The following is a 21,773-nucleotide window of genomic DNA, read 5'->3' on the forward strand; positions in this document are numbered from 1 at the left end:
CTCTTGATACAGAAATTTGCTTGGGAATTAATAAAATATCTTCTGTCTCAAAATTCCCTCAAGATGAGCTCATATCACATCTGAATTTCCCTATTATATTGCTAGTTACCAAATCTGTGTCCTACACAGATGCTGTTGTCACGACTCTTTGCTGCTGAAATCTATAAAGTTTTGTGACAACCCATAATTTCTTGCTGACTATTGTCAAGCTAAGGGAAAACAATACAGTATCCAAATACAATTACTGTAGAAGTTCACTGAGAATTGAGTCTACATGAATCGTGAGCACAGAAGGGAGATCCCATTAAAAAGCTGCAGTCAGGATGCTTGCCACAACAGTATTTCTGTCATAACCATAATGATACAGACACATGAAATAACCCCTGATTACAAGAGTATGTGTTGCACACACAACTCAAATTTCTCTCCAGTTTTTCATGAGAATGACCATAGGAATGATTAAACAGTCTATACAAATACAAAGAAGGGAGAAGCTTACTCGGGGGTGGGGGAAATGGATTGGAGAGAGGAAAAGAATGTCATAACTTTGCTATCTAAGTTGTTTACAACTTTATAGCAAGCTATAAGTCATGCTACTCATTTTAAATAACTTAAAAGTTAAAATTTACAATAAGCTATGTTCTAAATATCAGGGAACAGATTTTTCTACCCATACACTGGTGAGTACTTTAGTCAAGAGTAACCATGTTAAAAATCACTGAGACTTGCAAACCAAGATACTCTTAAGTGTAAGAATTTTGAAATTATCTGCCTTCAAATGCTGTCTCTGATTAAAGTGAATATATTAACAGATATTCAAGCAACATTTACTATTTATGGTTCCATGGCAGATTTTATAAGCATTCAGCATCCTATACTGGGAATAGTTTCAGAGATGGTCTTCACCTCCAACCTCAGCCTGGATTATGTTCTTCAACCAACATATGTTTACTAGTATGGACACAAAAAACTGCAGAAATTTACTTAAGGAAAATGCTGACCAATTTCTCCTGGCTCTGGATATATATATACACTACCATGTACATAGAGACTTCTGGAAATATATATATTCTAGAAATCCACTACATATAGCCTTTGGCTAGCAAACTCATTTTCACATATTTTTGGAAGGCATTGTTTTCATCTCATAGTATTTGTACCCTTTACATCTTAGAAACTTAAGAGTTCATACAGTTTCATACGTTCTGGCATACCCAGATTATTATTATTTCTGCTTAATTGGACAAGATCAGCTAAACTGCATGGTATTCCAGAACAGTATAAAGACACTTGGAAATCCATCTGTGTCTAATATTTAGGGACCAGATTACACAGTTAAGAACTTTAAGCTTCTCAAATTCAAAAAGTGAGGTGCTCAAAGCATGAAAAAAGTGAGGTGCTCAAAACATGAAAAATGCAAGGTGCTCAAAACATGTTTAGCTCAGACTCTACACTTTTAACAGCACTAGGTAACACCATCTCTTTGCAGCTGAGAGGATCACAATTAAATAAAGGGTTTCCAAACCTTTCCTGAACACAGCTCTCTTCTATTCATCCATGGTTTCAGCTCCTTCCAATCAAGGTAGCAAAAGCAGCTATTTCAGATTGCTCCACAGAACATGAATACCTGTGGCAGAGGGAAAAAAACCCAAACACCTAAGGATATGACAGATTTTAAATGCAGAAGAAAAGGAAGAAGTAATTATGATAAAGATGCAACTAGATTTTCAGAACAGCTAAATTTGTTCCCTGCTGATACACACCTGAGAAGCCTGTATTTGCTTGAGAAGGTATTTTTCCTATTATTCCTACTTGTTTAAACTTAACAACTGATTCTTGACACATCTTTCAGATAAGACAGGTGCATTAGCAGATCTCTGGGACTAAAATTTTAAATTACTTAAATAATTAAACACTAAAGAATTACAAATGTGTTTTGTATGAAATTCATATTGATTTTGTCATGAAAAGTGATGCCTTGCACATTCGTCTGTGATTTACTAAACATCATCTTTGCAATGCTTTACTGTACCTTTTTACTTCATTTTAAATCCAGTCTTACACGTCTCTTTAATTCATATAAAAGAGCAAAAATTTTCCTTTCTGCTACACCTAGAGATTTCTAATTAGCAGAGTTCAGGAGGGACTGAAAAGCAGGAGGGCATGACAGCCAGTCCATCAGTGGTTTAGGACACATGTACCTTACAGCTAATAAAAAAAACCCACTAGTTTTTACATTTTCTCTTTTTCTTTTCATTTAGCTGAAAACCTGATTATTTTCAAAGAGGTGTCAAGTAATAGCAAACATGGTTAGAAACTTTATTTCATGAAGCTTTTATCAGCTTATGCTTATCACAGTCTTTTCACTTGTTGCTCTAAAATTGTCAGTGCCTCTTTTGGAATGTGTTATATGTGTAAGTATGTAAAAGGTAAAAATATTGACTGAGCATAACTGCCAACAGCATGAACTGCATTTTACAGAATTTGACCTGCGTATGAATTTAAGCATGTAATTTAAGTCTAATGCTCATCCTTGCTGAGGAGCAGATCCTCCCATCTTCCTATTGGATATCAGAAATTAATGAAAATATGAATGTAGAAACCTAGTCAGGATTAATATAACATCAGAGTAAGATCCAAAGCAGTCAATTGCAGCCCACTGAATTTGAATAACTTTGAATTTGACAGCTGCTAAAAATCTCAAACATACCTATTTGTCTTGAGAAGTCAGAATACTTTGTAATTAGTAATTGTCATAAATTCACGTATTACTTACTTATTCATACGCGAAATGTTTCTGTATAATTCTTTATACACAGATAAAGTAAGAATACAGAGATAATCTCCCAATAGACTCAAGATGACACTAACAGTAATAGTAAAGAAGGCCTTTGTTTGCTATTCTGGAGTTGCTGAAAGCTCAGTAAATATAAAAGTAAGATATATCCATCTTATCCTCAGCTAAGAAAACTCAGGAATGCCCTGGGGATGCTAGATTTGTAGTGAGCTGTCTTAGTCAGGTGAAAGGTCTTTGTACAAAGCTAAAAAGAAAATATTGCAGGAGTTTCTAGAGTTCAAAGGTTACCTGGCCCCAAGCAAGGATGCAGACAGTTTCACTGGACTAGTGTTTCCTTATGAGCCCGATCAGGGAAAATTCAATAACTACTTCCAAAGCTAAGTGCTCCTGAACCCAAAAAAGAAAGCAGTCTGCTTGGAGCAGGAAGAAAACAGAATCTGCACTGTAGAAAAGTTCTCAGAATACTGTTCTGGCTGAGGATCAGAGAATTAACTAAATGTTGATAGTTACAGAAAAGGCACTAAAGGACTTGTGACTCACAGAAAGTACTACCTTGACTTACTTGGCTATTTTAGTGAGGATGTCATAGGTCAAAGTACTATGTGAGCACAAACCCATTCAGTGAATTATTGCAGGAAAAGCCTGTGTATTTCATGTTAAAGAAGCTCATCCTAAAACTATTCACTGTGTTTGCAAATTTAGGCCATTCATTGATGTCAGACAGTACCAGTTCTGGGGCAGAGTTTTTATTATAAGCATAAATTTGTCCATGCTTTCATTAGCTGCAAATGCAGTCTTCAAAGAAGCAATGGCTCTACCAGGCATCTCAAAAGGACCCTATATATAGAATATCTACTGTACTTGGTAATACAGATATTTTGGCAGCTAATAAGCCAATAGAGGCTTAGTTTTGTAGTACATATTCCCGATAATGACAACTATAATAGCAGAGTTTCAAATTATTTCTCAAAGCAGTGCAAACTTAGTATCAGTAGGATTAACAGAATTCCTGAAATCTCTTAATTTTTTTCTGTAAAATGTATTTAGATAGATACAGTAATATAATACTCAATAAGGCTTTAATTTCAAATTACAGTCTGTATGTAACTAAGTATCAAGAAATGCATATAAAGAATTACAGTACAGAAATCCAATTATTAAACTGACAACACAGACTAGGAAAACTTGGGGGTTCTTTGAGGAAAAAAAAAGCAGTGGTGGAACACCTCAAAAGTTCTTCAGGGTGACAAAATGTTGATATTATTTAGACTTAAGTCATCAAAGACAATTTGATAACTTGAAGTGCTTTTGGACTTTGTAGTATGGGTTTATCAGGACAAGAAATGTAACTAACATAGCTAACGAAATAAAACTTCTGGAGCGCTCTTTCAGTCAGGGAAGCTGCAAGAAACTGAAGTCCAGGACTTCCCTTAATATCAACAATCAGATTATTTAATACGTTGTCACATGTACCTGTTGGTTGTCTGGTTTAAGTGCATCTGGATCTGAAAAAGAATATTTTTCAAGCATTTTAAAAATTTTGGGGAAAAGGAAAAGTATTTCTCTTACACAGCCAAATAATTCTTTGCTGTAGAATCATTAGTTTAATTTTCAAGCAGTAAAATCATTGCTATAGAAAGAAGCCTCGGCAGAGAAACCAGGGTTTAATGAAGATTATATCTGTCACCTACCTGAACCTCATAGGGGAGCACTCTATTAGAAGTTAATTTCCCAATCTTCTGGTTCTCCTGTGAACAAAGGATGTGACTAAATGCTGTATTTTAGCATGTGGGCATGTCATTTTGCAGCTTTTCTAAACAGTTTGTTCGGTGCTAAGTCTCTGGCACTATTTCTAGGGGTAAGAAAGATGACATTCTTTTTTCCTATTCATGTCAGAGCTGGATCCTTTAGTTTCACTCTGCCAGATGACAAGATCTCCTCTGATAGCAGGAGACTGAGTTCAGTCAATATGAATTTAGTCGTTTTTCCATCTCATTCCCAGTGTTGAGCATCATGCTGAGGCAAAGAATTATGCTACAGTTAGTAGTGGAGACTGCCACTTCTACACTTCAATGGATCGGCATTCACCAGTTCACTGTAGCAAGCTTACCTAGGTTCCCATGAGTAACCATGGTGCAACACCAATGTTTTATTAGTTGTTATTAGAGAAAATTAGAATAAGTAACAATTCCAAAAGCTGTCCTGCCCACCCTAATGCTAGTGACAAGCAGAGATATAATCAGCTATAGTATTGACATGAGGAATTACGTAGCTATAGCCACTTCTGCCACATGACCTGAAGCAGATATTGCAGCTTTGGTGGGGGGAGAAGCCACATTTGCATGTTCATCTGTGATTTGGAGACATTTGATACACAAAACAGAAGTTTACCATAGCAGTTTGATTTTTTCCTTTAAAGTGTAAGTTTCCAGTTTAAGCTTGACAATTGTCAGCAGTGGCAGTAGAAAGATTACTTAGTTGCATTACCAAGAACGCATCACATTGCTGTAGGGCAAGATGTACTCTTTAGATCTTGCCTGGTGTGCCTAGTCCAAAGTGATATCAAAGTGAATACCAAAAATTACTGCTGCACTGGCCAAGAAACTGAACAGTGAATGCTCATCCATGTTAACATTACCTGTTGTATTTCCAGACTATTTTTTAACTGCTGTTTTCTGCTGTAAGGATTTGCTCTTTTTTCTAAGTGATGGAAAGAGCATTGCACATTAAAAATTCAAGAATTCCAGTCTCTTGGAAAATTGTATATCTATTTCCTGATTTTGCTTACTGTTCTATTGGAGAATGACAGATCTTCACTTGCAAAGAACCCAATTTTTTGGAAGTTTCTGTCACAAAAATGCTATTTTTTTCCCCCTGCAAATTTGACATTTCTTACAATCAAGCAGTAAATCTTACTATAGGAACAGAACGTGTTTCCTTCAGATCCAGAGTTTTTTCTATGATACCTGTATCATTCTATCAGATCCAGCACTTGTGTACAGTATCTCTATGATATTTCTGTTGTACAGGATGGTTCACCATTACAGTGAAAGTTTACCACTATAAATCTAACAAGGCTGTTCAGATTTATGGATGTTCCTCTGTTAACCTGTAGCCTTTAGGATCACCTACAGTAAGGATGAAATCCTAGCCGTACTGAAGCCAGAGACTTCCTATCAGACACTGCTGAAGTCCTATAATATAAATGGATGTTCCTCCATACTTTTATATGTAGAGGTAAACTGCTTGAGATTAAGGGATGATCTTTCTACATACAGGACTGTGGAATCAATAGCTCACATAATCCACTCAGCAGTAGGGCTAAAAAAAGCTGACAAAGTACAAGAAAAGCAGGAAAGTGTGATCTACGAAGAAAGATTAAGAAATCTGAATATTCAGAGCTCGACGAAGCAACAAATACAACCAACCATGGGGCAGCCATGCAGACGCACAACATCTGAACAAAACAAAGATCTTAGAGAGTGAGGAATTGTGTTCCACCTGTAGTGGCACCAATAATATGGTTTCCACAACATTCAGTCATCAGACCCATTATTGGAGAAAAGGCATAAAGCTGAGAGATTTCAAACTCTGCTGTAATTTGTAAGATCACTCAGAACATGCTGGACGCGCTATATAGCTATATAGGCACAGGAACATACTAGAGGACTCAAGTCTTTTCCATTTCAAAATTTAAAATTATTATAAAATGGAGTTTCAAAAAGAGGCAGTAAAATCAAAAGGCAAACTCCATTTAAACATGATCTGGTACCTCTACTTCCAGACGCTGGCCAGAATGCACTAACAGGCAGATTTTCAGACTTCTAAAATAGCACAACCATCTATTGCCAGGGAAGCATTTCATCTTATGCTAGCAAAAAAATTGGGTGTAGTTTTGTGTTTTCATTTTTGTTCTGTTTTGGCTTTTCTTTGATTTGGTTTGGGTTTTTGTTTGTTTGTTTGTTTTTTCATGCATCAAATCTAGCACACTTTTACTTCATAGTCTCAAGTTACAAGGCTACTTATAAAAGGAAGCAAAGCAGACTTTCACGTGCTGGAAAAAAAATTCAGTTGCTTATTTCCCCCACTCCATATAAGCCAAGATGTAATAAATAACAACTTCAAGAAAGTGTATTTTAGTACAAGATGAACTATTATTTAAAAAATTACTCTAAATTTAAGCGCAATTCAAGAAATATCCAAATAAATGAGAAACATTTGGCTTGAACCCCAGCAAATGTGAAGACAGTGGAAAAGCACAGTATCTGGTACTTTACTAAATGACTGCAGTACAGATCTTTTAGTAAAGTGACATATACAGCAGGTATTTAATCCTTCCCACTTTTCCACACCTGTCTGGAAAGAGCAATTAAAAACAAGCTGCTGTGTAACCACTATATCCTTATGACAGCCTTTACATGTTTTTTGATTTTTACTTATTTATAAATAAGAAACCTCTTAATTATAAATTTTGCAACCATTTCAATTCTGAATAAACATGTTTTATTCAGAGTTAATGTTGGCTAAATCACAACAGGCTGTCTTACCACATTATAAAACTGATTTGAAACATCATGAGTTGAATCTCCACATGCCACATAAACTGATCGGCACTGAAGTCCCCATGGCTTCAGCCCAACTGAGGGGCATGGGCCTGGCACCCCCATGGGGCAGGCCTCAGGGACATCTGCAGCACTGTCCCACCCTACCGCCCTCATGAGCCCCAGGGACATTTGAGAGGACAAGGCAAAGGCATGCACAGACAGTGAGGGAGCCTTACCTGTGATGCAGCACAGAGAGCTGGGACCTTGGCTGGAGCTTCAATGGTGCCGTGGGTGAGGGCCAGGTGCAGCCATTAGGGCCTGTAGGTGTCCTCAGGGCTCTGCTGGGTCAGGAAGAGAAGCTGGGCTCTGTGTTGGACACCAGCAAATAACTGTGAGCAAACCCTAAAACAACAGCTAACTCAAGAGCCACAGCTCTGCCTCTCTCACATGTTGCATCTCTCTGACCTGAAACTGACTCTTTTTTACTCCTGTGTAAAATGGGTAGGGGAGGCAGACTGAGGTGCTGCACAATGCTGGACTTTGTCCCCTTAGCAGCCACTCTGTGACCCGTGTTTCTGCACCCGCATGGTACTCAAACCCTCTGTAGGGCAGGGTGAGGTGTGCATTGGGGTTGTGCCATCATTAGGAGTAGGCTGCCACGGCTGCTCTGCCCTTCACTGGTCCCACGAGGCAACACTGCTGCGTGTAAAATAGAGACACACAGGCATCAGGGCACCAGCGTACTGAATGGGCTGGAGTTGCCTGGGTTTGTCCTCTGCAGGCATGCAGCACCCTTACTTCAGCCTGTGCATGTCTGAGTGGATGGCAGCTACCAGGGAAGAATAAAACATTCCTGCTGACAGGTGAACCACCAGTCGGTCTCATGCTTTGCTTCAGCATTTCTCCACATCCAACAGCTTTCAGTAGAGTCTAAAGAGATCCACAACATTTTCCCCCAAAATGCTCTTTGTTTGTTGTTTTGAAATAGGGACTGAAAGTTGCTGCTTTTGGCATCACTACGGGCACAGTTGTAGATCAACTCCAGAAGAAATAAAAGGTCAGATAAGAAGGAATTAAGAAAAACTAAGAGAGAGATAAAATACGTTGCCAGTAGGAAAGTGAAGCTATAATTTCAGGTGGACATCCTCAATGTCTTTTTTTCCAGTTCAGTAACTGTAGAAGTTCAGTTATAGGTGGTTAGGTAAACATAAGGGCAGAATGGGCAAACAAATACTTAACACTGTGTCTCGGAAACACCCCAGTCATTAAAAGCAATTATTAAAGACAAAAAAAAAAAAAAGATACAATAAATTAGTAAAACAAGATATCAAATAATCAATTGTGGTGAAAAACAAGAAATTTCATTTTGTCTAATTCTGGCATCATCTGTCATAGCTATCACTTGCAGAGGGAAAATAAATAAATCTGTTTTCAGAAATTCAGAAATAGAAAAATCCTTTTACCATCTAAATACCGCTCTTGCATTTGTTGAAAGGAAAGTTACTTTGATATTTGTTGCTAAATAAAATCTTGGATCAAGTAAATTTAATTAAAAAAAATAGTTAAGGCAACAATGAACACAGGAAATATACATGAATAAAGTGTTCTAAAAGCCAGGCAACTCTTTTAAGACTATAAATATCACCTAAGCAAGGCCTCTATAATTAGCAAAGGGTGAACAAAAGAAGACATCCAGAAATAGATGGGGAGGGGGGAGGCTGTGAGGGTGAAATATCTTGGTTAACCTTATTTGCGTGTTCTTTCCATAGCATAGGAAATGGTTCCAGCTAGCTCATGAGTTCTGTTGGTATTAACTGATTTTTAAAAGGACATTTCCATGTTGTCTGTATGCCAAGGAAATTCTTTTACTGGCATGTTTGCTGAATACAGGAAACATCACCCTGGCTAAAGTGTGACACTGGATGTGATGAAGAATTGTGTCTTTATTCTGCTGCTACAGTCAGCACCGTCTGTTTCATCTGGATACCTTTTGGTATTTATTGGGGAATACTTACTGGAATCTTGCAATTTGTCCTGAGTAATGAGCAAACACATTTGGTGGTGCTGACTCATAATCCCTCACCACTCCAGAAGCAGCTTGCTGCAGCCCTTGTGCGCCAGATGATTAGTCTGAGAGCTGATCCAGCACTTCAGGGAAGGTAGGGACAGGGCTATCTAGTCACCCTTAATCTACTTCATCTTTCTTTAAGGTAGGCACAGAAAAGACTTAGAGAAATCTGTGAGCCATCCTCATCTCTATGCTATGGGCAGAATTTCCTGCACAATGAAATAAAGTGTACCTACAACTACTTACTCTCCTAAATAGCTGAACAAGTCAGTCTTGCATGTAGTAATTTTCAGTGTAAGTCAGGTTGTGTTTATAGGCCCAGTCTTGTACTGCTTATCAGAAGAGAACTTTACTAAAGCCAATGAGAATTTTGTCCAAATAAGAAGTGCAAGTTAAGATCCTGAATTACTGTATTCCCAGTTTCACTAACAGCATCTGCCAGTTTCCTGTTCTCTTCTGTAAAGCTGCCTGTGTCAAGTGTTTAAGTTTAATTTGCTATGTGTTATTTCTAAATGCTTTTTTTGTTGTTGTTGTTATTTATTTTCTCTTCTTTTCCTTTCTCTTTGTTTGGAATTGTGTTAGGGCCACAGCCACTACATAGGAGGCAGTAACTACAGTTACTTGTGACTCCACTGATCTATCCCACAAAAATGTTCAATAGCAGTCAGTGTGTTTCAGTGACAGCCCCTTAAACTCCTTGTGCACCCTTTTGGGAAAGGTGGAAATCTTTGAGAAACAGGTTTGGAGTGAGTGAGCTGGACAGGCTCTTGCTACTCCTGGAGCTCAGTAAAAATCACAATAAAACCACAAAGATTGTTAATCTAAACTATTATTTTTCCTTCAGAAAACAGCAAAACTGTGTAGGGACAATAAAAGGTGACAATTGCTCAAAGTCTCCGGTTCTACTTCCATTTGTCTGTGCAGTAGTAGGGCATAAGGACTCTGAGGTTAGAAGGAACTGTGGGAGATGGTGGGAATGTAGTAGAAAGTCTGCTGGAGGCATGAAACTAAATTAGGTGGTGGTACAAAACACCTGGGGTGCAAGTGGAAGTCAAGACTAACGTGTAGCTCATACCCAGGTCACCACAGTATAAAATAGTTTCAGCTTCTTTTGTAACCACAACCACTGGTCTTCCTTCTATCTACACATGGAGAGAAGAGAGATAGAAAGCAAGCCACTCACAAACAAATACTATTTGAGTATTGTTTTGGGTAGCATATATTACATACATGAAAAGCAACATCAGACAATTTTCTGCATTTGAGGATGAGAGCTAGAATCTCCTAAAAGTATTTTGAGTATTGGCCATATTGCTCGGATTTTACCCAGACTTTTCAGTTTGAAAAATCTAAAATTGCTATAAGGGGTAACATCAAAAAACTGTCTTTCTGATGCAGAACTGGGAAAACAATGGTTCTTGTTTATAAATACAGTGAGTAAACCACAAACGTATTAACAGCAATAATAATGTTAACAACTTTAAGCAGAAATAAACACATGGCAATTACTTTGCTTTGGACCTGTCACTCACAAGATAGGTTTTCAGTCTGCAAGTGTGGTGAAGGACAGCGTTCTCTCCCGACTCTGAATGAACTTTCAAGGGGAGTGTTCCCAGTAGGAAGGGTTAGGCCTCAATGTCAGTGTTTACATGACTAGCTTATTTGGTAACATTGAACAGCATTTATTTTTAATTTCCATGCCTCTCCTTTAAGGCATTCCCTTCTCTGTTTGACTTCAGTGGGAGCTCCACATGTTTTGCCTTTGATTTTGCTGCATGTTGGCAACTCTAATTAGTGTTAGTAGGAGTTTCAGTGGAGCTTTTCTCTCCCTTTCTCTGCAAGAGAGGATAGTTTTCAGTCGTTATCCCAGCAATGACTGGTGTTTTTACACTTCAGGAGTTGGAGCTTTATCAAACTGGCACATGGTGCCTATCAAGTATGTATCTTAATTTCTTCTCTGTCCCTGCCAAAGCATTACTTTACCTTTTCCTCCTGGCTGTATAACAGATGGTTAGAAAACTGACATTGATCATTCTAACTCCCCTCAGTTTTTAAAAGATTGCTTAGTATTGTCTTTGGGATTTTTAACAGTAATAATTTTAGCTAGTTAACACAGCCTTTCTCAATGTTTTTCTATCATAGTAACTGGGTGCAATAAATATGAGTTAGAAAAGATCGTTTCTTTCTTTGAGATTGATTCTAGGGCTACATCCTGCAACCTATACTAAACCTCAGCCTGCTCTGCCCTACAGAAATTCTTTTCAGACTTAATTTGTATAGGGACACAATACTACATTACTGAGCAGCAAGACTGGGAGAATCTGGTCCTTTTAAGCAGTGCTGCTGGTTTTATTAAAAAAAACTTCCCCCCCCACCCCGCCACACACACTTGTCATCAAACCTTGCATGTTGAAACAGAAATAACAGCAATACGATTCCATTTAGACTTGCATACCTGCATGTACTGCCAGACAAAATGAACAGGAGCTGCTTTTCTCCTTCATAAGAACTAAGGCATGTGCATGTGGCTTTCCGTGCTAACATAACCCTCTTTCCAAAATTTCAAAAGACACAGACCTTCCCAGAATGATGATAAAGTTTTCCTGTGTTCCAATAATAAAAGTAGAATGTACCAGTAATTTCCAGTTCCTCTGTGGTCGGGCAGCCTGTGAAGACTAAATCTGAAGTACCCAACCTGCAATATCAGTGTGGGAGTCGGAAACAGATGTTCACTGGACAATACAATTTGTTGTCACTGTCGATACTACATGGCACTTTTCCCAACAGAAATTGTCTGTAGCTGGAAAAGAATGTAAGGAATTATTCATGCCCCAAATTGCTATTCTTATTTTTAAATGTTAAATACTCCTTGTTTTCTTTTGTTTTAAATGACTGAATCAGGGAGGTGTAAGCTCTAAAAAATACAATTAACTGGACTTGTAGTGTCTGTATAATATATCAACCAACTAATTTAAGGCTTTTTCCTCAAGACAAGACACTATGTGAAAACCAACAAGAGTCAAATTCTGTTCTTTAGAATCAGGGTGCTGTAACCTTTAATCTTAAAAAATCTTTGATGCTCAGTAGGTATTAATACAAAAATTGCATCGTGGGAAGTAAATGGTACAAATAATTTCATGTGTATTTGAGTGTGCATTTATAAAGATTATGATTTATTATATTCATATAATAGTATTATTGTACATATAATAACATTTTAAGTAGTTTCTTTATGCATTAGGTATTCTAATAGGCCATTTGAGCATTCAGAACTGATCAAACACTCAAATTAGCAAAATCCTCTATTAGAGTAGCATATGATGCCTAGCCTTGATTTCTAAATTTCATGAATATTACAAAAGCAAATGCACTAGATCATACTCACTATAAAAGCCAATGGATTGGGATAGGTACTCTTTAAATTAAATATTATTTTTTTTCAGGGATACATTGAATATATTAAAAAAAAATCTAAATGAAATCAGACTTAAATACAAATTAGCGTTACAGATAAAGGTGTCAAAGAGAGCTAAAGATCTGACTGTGAGAACAATTGGATATATCACCTATATTTTACATGAAAAAGCAACACTCTAGGTGTTTTCACAAATGATGACATCTGGGATTTGAATTGGAGTTCACTGAAACCAGTGACAAAACTCACATGTAGTTGATGACTGCTCTAACTCTGGCAGGCTTTCTTTACAGATATTATAAGGAGGAAAATGTGATTGTAATCACATGGCCTGAACAAGAGCAAAAGATTTTAGCACTGTAAAATCAAACAACTGTCTTATATTTACAAATGCATGTAGTAACACTTCACAGTAATCATTCTGTAATAGTAATTTTGCATTTACTGTGTTTACTGTTGCAGTCATCTGCAACAGTCATTTAATCCCACTGGCTAAAACCTGCTCTACGTCAGGTTTTAGTCAGTGGAAAACACAAAATGATTTTCAGTTGTTCATTTCTTTATAAGCACTGCATAATTTAGTGTTAAGTTCAACTTCTTTTATGCTTTTAGATTTTGTGAATTTAGATATATTTCCATACTGAAATATTACCTTTTCAGATGATTTTGCATAAGAGCATGAACTCCACAAAATTTTCAAAGTCAGCATGTGATAAGACAGAATAAAATAGGTAATGGGATAATGTTTAGCACGCTTGTGTATGTGTGTCTGTATTTGTGTATTTTTATATACACTCTTGGGTTAAACTGATTTTTTCATCAACTAGGTGTTAGCAAGTGCCAAAGTGATTTAGGATTAGAATGGGATTTAGGCTGATCTAGCTACAGTTGTATTTCTCATTTCATCATCATGCCAAGGATACTGTGACAGTTGTGGGGTTTTCCTTAATTTATGAAATAGACAAAATTAAATGTCCATACCAGACATACTGTTAGGTTATGGGGAGTGAACGAAAAGCACTGCATTAGGCCTTGTTCTTTTGTCTGCACCCAGCAGAGATGTCCTGAATGTACAAAACAGCTGGGAAACTTCCTATGTAGCGCACAGCTTGAAAAATGCGTTTAAGATTCAAAGAAAAAAAAATCTATCTGATTAGACTTTGTTTCAAACAACTGTTATTCTGGTCCTGTAGTATATTTCTTTGTAAAATATGAATCAGTACAGATGTGTGTTATCTGGCTGCATTGCATCACTTTTAATACCAACTCTCATTTTAACCGTCATGACAGTTGAATCCAAATAAATGTTTTAGACTTCGAAGACTTCTCATTGCAATACCAGAGACAGCATGTGCTCAAAGTTTTAGTATTACTTAGTATTTTGAAAATTAGTGGATTAAAACAGGCACATTTGCAAAAGTGATTATTCTATCATTTTCAGTGATACTGCTTTTTCTATGTTTTTATCTGCTGAATGACGTTGTCTCTTCTTGTCAATTTAAATGCCTTTTTCAAAAAATCGAGGCTTCAGGAGAAGTCAGATTTTGACATTCAGGTTACAGGAAAGATTTCCAAAGAGACAACAGAAAAAGAGGTTACTGAAATTATCAGGAGCACGGCCCACCCGTTAGCAAGCGGAGCAAGCAGTATTTGAAAGAGAGGAAACACTTGGCCGCTGCGTAGCATGGCTGTGTACACCAGAGTTAGTTAGAGTGCTCTGAATCTCATCTTTTGATCTCGGGCGATATTTTTCTCTGTTATGTCACAGAGGTCACCTGGCTCATGTGTGACAAACTGCCTGCATAAGTCACAGTGCCAGTGGCAGAGATTTGTAACCATGTCCCTGGTCCATTGCCTTTGAATTATTTCGCAGGCCCTCTGCTTTACATTTACACTCTGTCGGAAGATGAACAGGGGAAGGGAGTAAAATCAAGGGCAGGGTCTCATCCTGAAGGACAAGGGGAAACAGGTGGAAGGTTAATGGCCCTGGAGCGTATCCACAAGCCTCTCAGGCTTGATATATGGGCCTCAGGCCTAAAACGGGCATTGGCTTTCAAAGATATATTATTTCATTTGAGGAGAGACATTCTGGAGTTCCTGCATTTGTCTGCTGATAGATGATCCTCTGTCCACAATTGGTTATGGCGTGTGAGTTTTCCTTGGGCCTGCTCCCGTACATAAAAATTTTGCTGAGCTCTCCAACCTTTCGCATGCCTGTGAGAATGGGACGTGTGCGGACCTTTTGGCAGGCGGCTGGATTTTTGTTGCTGCTATTTTTGTAGTTCCTTTTGAAGCGCCAGGCAAGTGGGGGATGAAAGGCACTTCTGTTCATTCATACGCGGCTGGGCAGGGGCAGCCTCGCAGGGATGAAAATGGGGGAGAAGAAGATGTCAGGGATCCATCACGTGTACGTGTGTCTGCAGCCCAGGCGGAAGACACTCCGTCTAAGCCCATATTTTATACTGGCACATGCCCACAGAGAGATAAAAAAGGGGAAATAATTTACATAATTTTTACGACCTCTCTTCTGTTAGTGTATTTTGGTTCTGATAGGCTTCCCAGCTCGTGGGAAAAAAATGGAAAGATTACGTTTATTGGTGCCCTACTTAGAACAGTTTACCTCAAGCACCCCATAAAAATGAGACACTACTGCCTACATCTTAGCAACGTGACAGAGGACTTAGAGCCAAATCATACTTTTGCATGTATCAGAAAATCTCTCACTGGCTCAAATATATAGGGTTAGATTCTGTCAAGTGCAACAGGATTGCACTGCGGGCAGCCAGAGCATTGGCAGGATATGGCCCCTGCTCCATTTGCTGTGCCCAGCTGGAGGAGGCATCAAGGCATCCACAGAGGAGCCGGGTGGCAAAGGCCTTGTTCCAGAGAGGGAGCAAGTGATGGATTCACTGCCACACTGGCATTCCCACAGCATCTTCTGCCATTGTATAACTGTCCTAAATCATGGGAAGGTCTGTTTAAAAAACAGTTAAACCCCTTAACATATACTGTGGTTTAATGTAGCCTACTTAACAGCTTGTTAAATTGTTATCTTGATTTTAGAAATATACTTGTAGTAACTGTTACAGCATTGCTTTCCTAAGATCTATTACTCTATGACAGCATGATTTAAAGAAAGTGGGATGTATATTTTTACTATATAAAGCATATTCATTTAGATTCGTTTTAACAACAAATAACTTCAGTTTCAGGGGATAGATTTTTCCTGAAAGAATTCACATTAATTATACTTAAGTAACTCCCAATTTTACCTGTTTTTTTTTCCTACGCAACTAAAAAAGCAAATTAAGCACAATATGTATAAGTTTCAATGTAGTTTGTTTGGTTTGCTTTTGTTACAGTAAAATTTGTAGTTATTAAATAGATTAGTAGCTTAGTGAATTCAATTTAAGCCTAACTCATGTCTCAATCTGAACTTTTAATTGAACTGTTATATCAATACTTTGTTATTTGAGTAATTAGGACCTGGCATTACTGTCACTGAACTCAATTGCTAAACTCTCAGCACTCTAGTGTGAGAAGGATCAGGTTTATCCTGCGTTTCAGTCAGTTCCTGTAGAAAATGTCCTGTTGTAATGCAATTATTCACTCTCCCTTTAGCGTCCTGCAGAGTTTGTTAGACAAGTGAGCTAAAGACCTGAGAGACATATTTAGTGTCTCCTGCAGCAGTAGGAAGGAAATCTGAGGACTTGCTAAAAGGAAAGATTTAGAAGCAGAAATTCTACAGAGAGAACTGAACAGTATTAGCAGGCAGGAGGATCTGCTTTTCCACTTGTTGCTTTGATAACAGATAAAAGGCTGTCATGAACTGCAGGCTACCAGCTGGGAGCAGATAGAGTAATCCTGGCAGAGGGCTGGCCCAAAACTACACAGGCATTCTTCTAAATCTTTGAGACCACAGGAAAGTTGGTTTTCGCCTACTATTGTCACCATTACTCATGATCATATTTTTGACCCCAATTTAACATGTTGGTCTGGTAAATCTACTTAAAAATTCTTTTCTGTTTGAAACAAGCAAATAGCACGTTGACAAAAACATTTCAGTTATTTCAACCAACTGCTTAAAGATTCACAAAATAAATACCAGAAAACTGGCTCAGGCATAAAATTCCCATACTGTATGAAATCTGTCTTGGCTGATAGTAAAGTTATATTGTGCTCGATGTGCAGATAATCATAGAAACAATTTGTAAAATATGTCTTCCTTGTAATCAACACACTTGATAAATGAAACCTAGAGGATGTATTACTTGTAAGAGAATAGCAACAGAATGTCATTCGTTAGAAAACGAGCCGCAGTGACCCCTGTATGGTACAAACAAGTGCAAACAGAATGACAGACAGAGCCCAGCACACCCATGCACGCCTAGCTTTGCTGGTGAGCATTGTGCCACCAAGGTCATATTACCTACATGCTTAGACACGTGCAGGATTGGGCCAACAGCATCTGTTAGCATGGGCACAGATGCTTGACAAGCTGTGTTGCTTCAACCTGCATTATTGCAGAGAAAGAAAAAAAGAACTTATCTGATTGTCATGCTATACAGTTCATTTTAATGATATATTTAGGGGCCTAGCTTACTTTGTATTCTTATGTGCAATTACCCATATAAAAAAACACCACTCATTAGTGTTCTGTTCCACTGACTTAATTATACTCCTTAATTAAATCTTGACTAACTGGGGGTCACTGCAGTGTCAGTGGGATTTGTTATTGTTTGTCAGCAGGTGTCTGGTCACATCTATTTCTGGTTTCCCTGTTAATGTATTCTGTTTAAGAGTCTGGTCTCTCCTAAATGGGAAGGACGATTACGCATTACCTTACTATGTTTTGTACCTTGCAAATTAAACGACATATCAGTGAAGCCATTCTGTAATACTAGCACTCTTCCAATCCTGACATACAGAAGTTGGGGAATGAAGCAAATATAAACCTTTTCAAACCATAGTTAATTACCTCTTCATTACCTCACTTGTGCTCCTTTTCAAAGGCTTCTTTTTCCTGCACTCAAAAGCCGTGTTCGTATTAATTTATCAGATAATCTTGTGTTCAACAGGCGTAAAAATATATTGCAAATATCAATCTGGGGATATTTGTCCTTTCCCCACCTAAACATGAAGTGAATTTGAAACATGACCGGCAAGAGTGAGCTAAATCAATATTACATGCATAACAAATACCACATGGAATGTGCTGCTATTGCTGTGTCGCTCAGAGTCAGAAGACCGAGGCTCCTGATACAGTGTTTCCTGAATAATTCAGTGGGAGTTCTGCATGTGCAATAAGTGCATAATAGTACCATTTCTTTCTAGTTCGAATTTGCATGTTTTGGGTTTGTTATTTTAAAAAGTTACTTAGGGGAAATATAATTCCCATGTTTCTACATATAATAGGCACCTAATGTTCATCTGAATAATTGATTAGTCAAGTCAGGCTCTCATAATTAGCTATTGGCCTTCCAGTATAAGCCCACAAAACACTTGTCAATCTACAGACGTATTTAATTTATTAATATATATCTTATCAAAAGAGCTGCAGTAGTTACCTAGAAAGCATTTATTATTTATCCTGTCAAGGCTGAGGAAGCTTTTCAATTCTAGACATGTATTTTCAATCTATTGTAACTTTCCCAGAAGATTACCTCTCTGTTCTGAAAGTTTTCATGAACATTCTTTGCCTGTAAGCACTTGCTTACAGTGGAAATTGGAAAGAAGTTTGTTTCTTTCCCCGCAGCCATTCCTGTGTTACACACAACCTAGTGACATAATTCATTGATTATAAATACTGTGTACCACTTATTTGTGCTTGGATACCTAAAAGCCACCTAACTAAATGCCCCTAGCAGATATCCCTAATGCAGCCATAGATTCTGTGACCGGACAGATGCAGCTAGCATGTGCATTGATAGCATGCGTGACAGTGATAGCGCAGATATGAGTTGTGGAGCTATGTGGTAAATTGTAGATTTATAAGGTCAATTGTATTTATCATTAATTTCATGACCTCATTTGAACTCTGCCACTAATCTGTTTTTGCTTTCTCATGCTCCTAACCAGTTTTCAAGTGGTTGTTGTTAAAGGAAAAAATATCCCCCTTACTCCAGAAACTGCATTTTGAGCCCATGATATGAAGTTCATAAAACAAGATATTTGATAGTGAAATCCAGAATTAAAATTGTTCAATTATTACTAGAAGTAAGTTAAAAACTAAACATCTGATAAAACGATGGGACTAGAAATTTTATGGTTTATTTTATCAGGAAAGAAACTTCACATTTCCATTGGGAGGCAGCATTTACTTCTAGCACTTGTTGAGTGTGAAACACTGAATTTAAAAAAGACGTTGTTATTTATGGAAAAGGTATTGTAGTTCTATATATGCTATAAGTTTACTTTCCCTAGCCCCTGTTCAGAAGAATCGCCTTCATTTTAGTGAAAATATATAAGCGTCTGCTTCCCATCAGTGAGATCAGGAGAAATGCTTCAAGGAATTTGTAAAGTGCTTTCCTGAATCAAAGTCCTTCTGAGGCCTGTACTATTGGATGTGTTTTAAGTTCCTTGCTTTATAAGTGGAAAGATACAAATATAATATCAAAATTCTAAAACCCTTTTAAACCTAAACCACTTCTATTATAGAATAGCTGGTTTAGTTTGTTTGGAAAGAACATGATGTAAAAACCACATCATAGAGGTAGAAAAAAACTATGCCCATTTTGATGGTGTGATTTATTTAATGGTGGTTCACCACTATGAATTTTGTGGTCTCACAAAATTCACACAGGTCCTTGAGCAACACTACAGCATCCGGTATGCCATACACATGTACGTATTATACATACTTACTCAGTTTCTGCTTAAAGATACAAGAAATGTTAGAATCCTTTTCTTTATAAGAAGCTTAATAACATGCCTCCCATTGAAAAATGCAAATACGTTTCTAAAGGTGTCATTATAAAGTCCCTCCTCCACAATATATGTATCGTGTTAATATAAAATTCCTTTATCTGTTTTTATATCTATTGCAAAATAATAAAAAAAATTAGATCTACATTGCAAAGAACACAATACCTGTGAAGGATTCAGAGCCAAGTTTGCAGCTGCTGTTCTAATTTTCTATATAATATTTTCTGCATTATTAAAAGTTCAATCGCTGTTATACTAATATAATGATTTTCTATTGGGATATTTTTAAGCATAGGAGGCTCTACCTGGGAAGTATTTATAATTTAGGCTGGTGTGCTAATTAAGGATTAAAACTGTGTGAGCATTAAAATGTTCACATTCCCACTATTAACATACAAAGTTCTCACCAGTGCCCCTATCTATTCACCTAAGAGCTCAGAAACATTTCCCAGTGGTATTGTACGGCTAGCTCCGTTCTTCCATTTAGACTTTGAAAGAGCATTGTTTTCAAATGTGTTTTACAACTGCAAATAGATGTATCTGCTAAAGAGATTCATGTTTTCATGATTAGACAGGTGATTTGATCACAGAGCGGAAGAGAGTTCATATACATAAACAATGAAAAAAAACCCTGAATAAGATGGTTAAGTCTGTTTTTCTAGGTTACAGCTAAATGAGAGCCATTATGTGGGCTTTCAGATAAACTCACAAAGCTCTTATCTGTATAAACCTGATAGATCTGCCATTATCCTTAGTGACTAACAGAAGTTATATCATTTACTTTCATTAAAAAAACATTAATCCTGTTTTAGTAACCTTCTTCTAATTCATTGACTCAATTATATAATGAACAATAAAAGTGTTTGGTATAATAAAAACACAGTATTAAAATGTGTTGTATACATAAATATTTCATTGCAATGAGATTATTCAGTGTTTTAAAAATATTAACAATATTAATGTTATGCTCTTAGACAACACACTGTACGTTTCTTCAGCATCTCTGTGACTATACATAAAAACACCTAGTCTTTAAAATGAGACGCTGAAATAGTTGTGCATAGTATTACTTGTGGTCACTTGATGGACAGATTTCCTGTAAAGTTTGTGACACTCACTAGAGTAGGTTGATTAAGGGACAGGAAACTGTTTATGGATGTATGCACATATTGCTCCTAAATATTGTGAAGCCAGTCTCCTCTAATGAGATCAATTTCCCCCAGAGTTGCTGGCCTTTGGCCTAAATGAAAACAGACTAAGACTCCTAGGGTTGGACCTTGAGCTGATGCAAGTCTTGGGAACATTTTGCTTGGAGGGTGGTGTGCTCAGTACACGTCAGCATTGTGAGCAACTTGCACAGCAGTGGCAGCTGCTGCAATCCCACTTACACCAGCTAAATAATTCAGATCACCAGAACACCAGTATAGCTCTTGATCTGGCAGTTCACATGAACTGATTGGAGTAATTCACCCAAGACTTTAATCGATTTGGACAAAGCTAGTACTTGTTATCATTTGGCATTCAGTTATTTTTATTCATTTTTGTGGCAGGAGAGCAAAATTGCATTGGTTGCATTATACATGTTACCTCAAATACCGGTCCCCAGGTACAGCTGAACAGGTTTCTGTGTGGAACAGTCGATGTTACTGGTTGCTGTGAAAAGCTGGTGTGATTTCTGCGAGCATTCCTAGACTAGAGAAGAAGAATGCACTTCATATTTTCATCAGTCATCCCGTTACAGATTTACTTTTAATTCTTTCAGCAAAGCAGATTATTAAAAGCAATGACCTGAGGTCTTCATTCAGATATCAGACTTGCAATCCTGTATAATGTGTGCCACAGGGCAGAGGTCACACTGACGAGTCTGTTAATGTAGTCACTCTGGGATAAGATCAATCTCCATACTTCACCATATTGATCTAATAGCTCATTGGCACTTCCCTCTTTGAATTGATTAGCTCATGTGTGAAAAGAGATTGATGGGTTTCTGACCCTGAGGAGTCTGTCAGGGGCACACCCATGGCA

At 37.5% G+C, this 21,773-nt stretch overlaps 1 protein-coding gene across 1 annotated transcript in view; it reads left to right on the forward strand.

Annotated features, from left to right (window-relative positions):
- The window catches only part of NR5A2 (nuclear receptor subfamily 5 group A member 2), a 94,939-nt gene that overhangs the window by 18,555 nt on the left and 54,611 nt on the right, over positions 1-21,773 (forward strand). The window lies entirely within an intron of this gene.

The sequence above is a fragment of the Pezoporus flaviventris genome, unplaced genomic scaffold (genome assembly GCF_033815535.1).
Source record: "Pezoporus flaviventris isolate CSIRO_AGI_PZ_B2104156 unplaced genomic scaffold, CSIRO_AGI_Pfla_v1 ptg000040l, whole genome shotgun sequence".
In the NCBI taxonomy this organism is placed as follows: domain Eukaryota; kingdom Metazoa; phylum Chordata; class Aves; order Psittaciformes; family Psittacidae; genus Pezoporus; species Pezoporus flaviventris.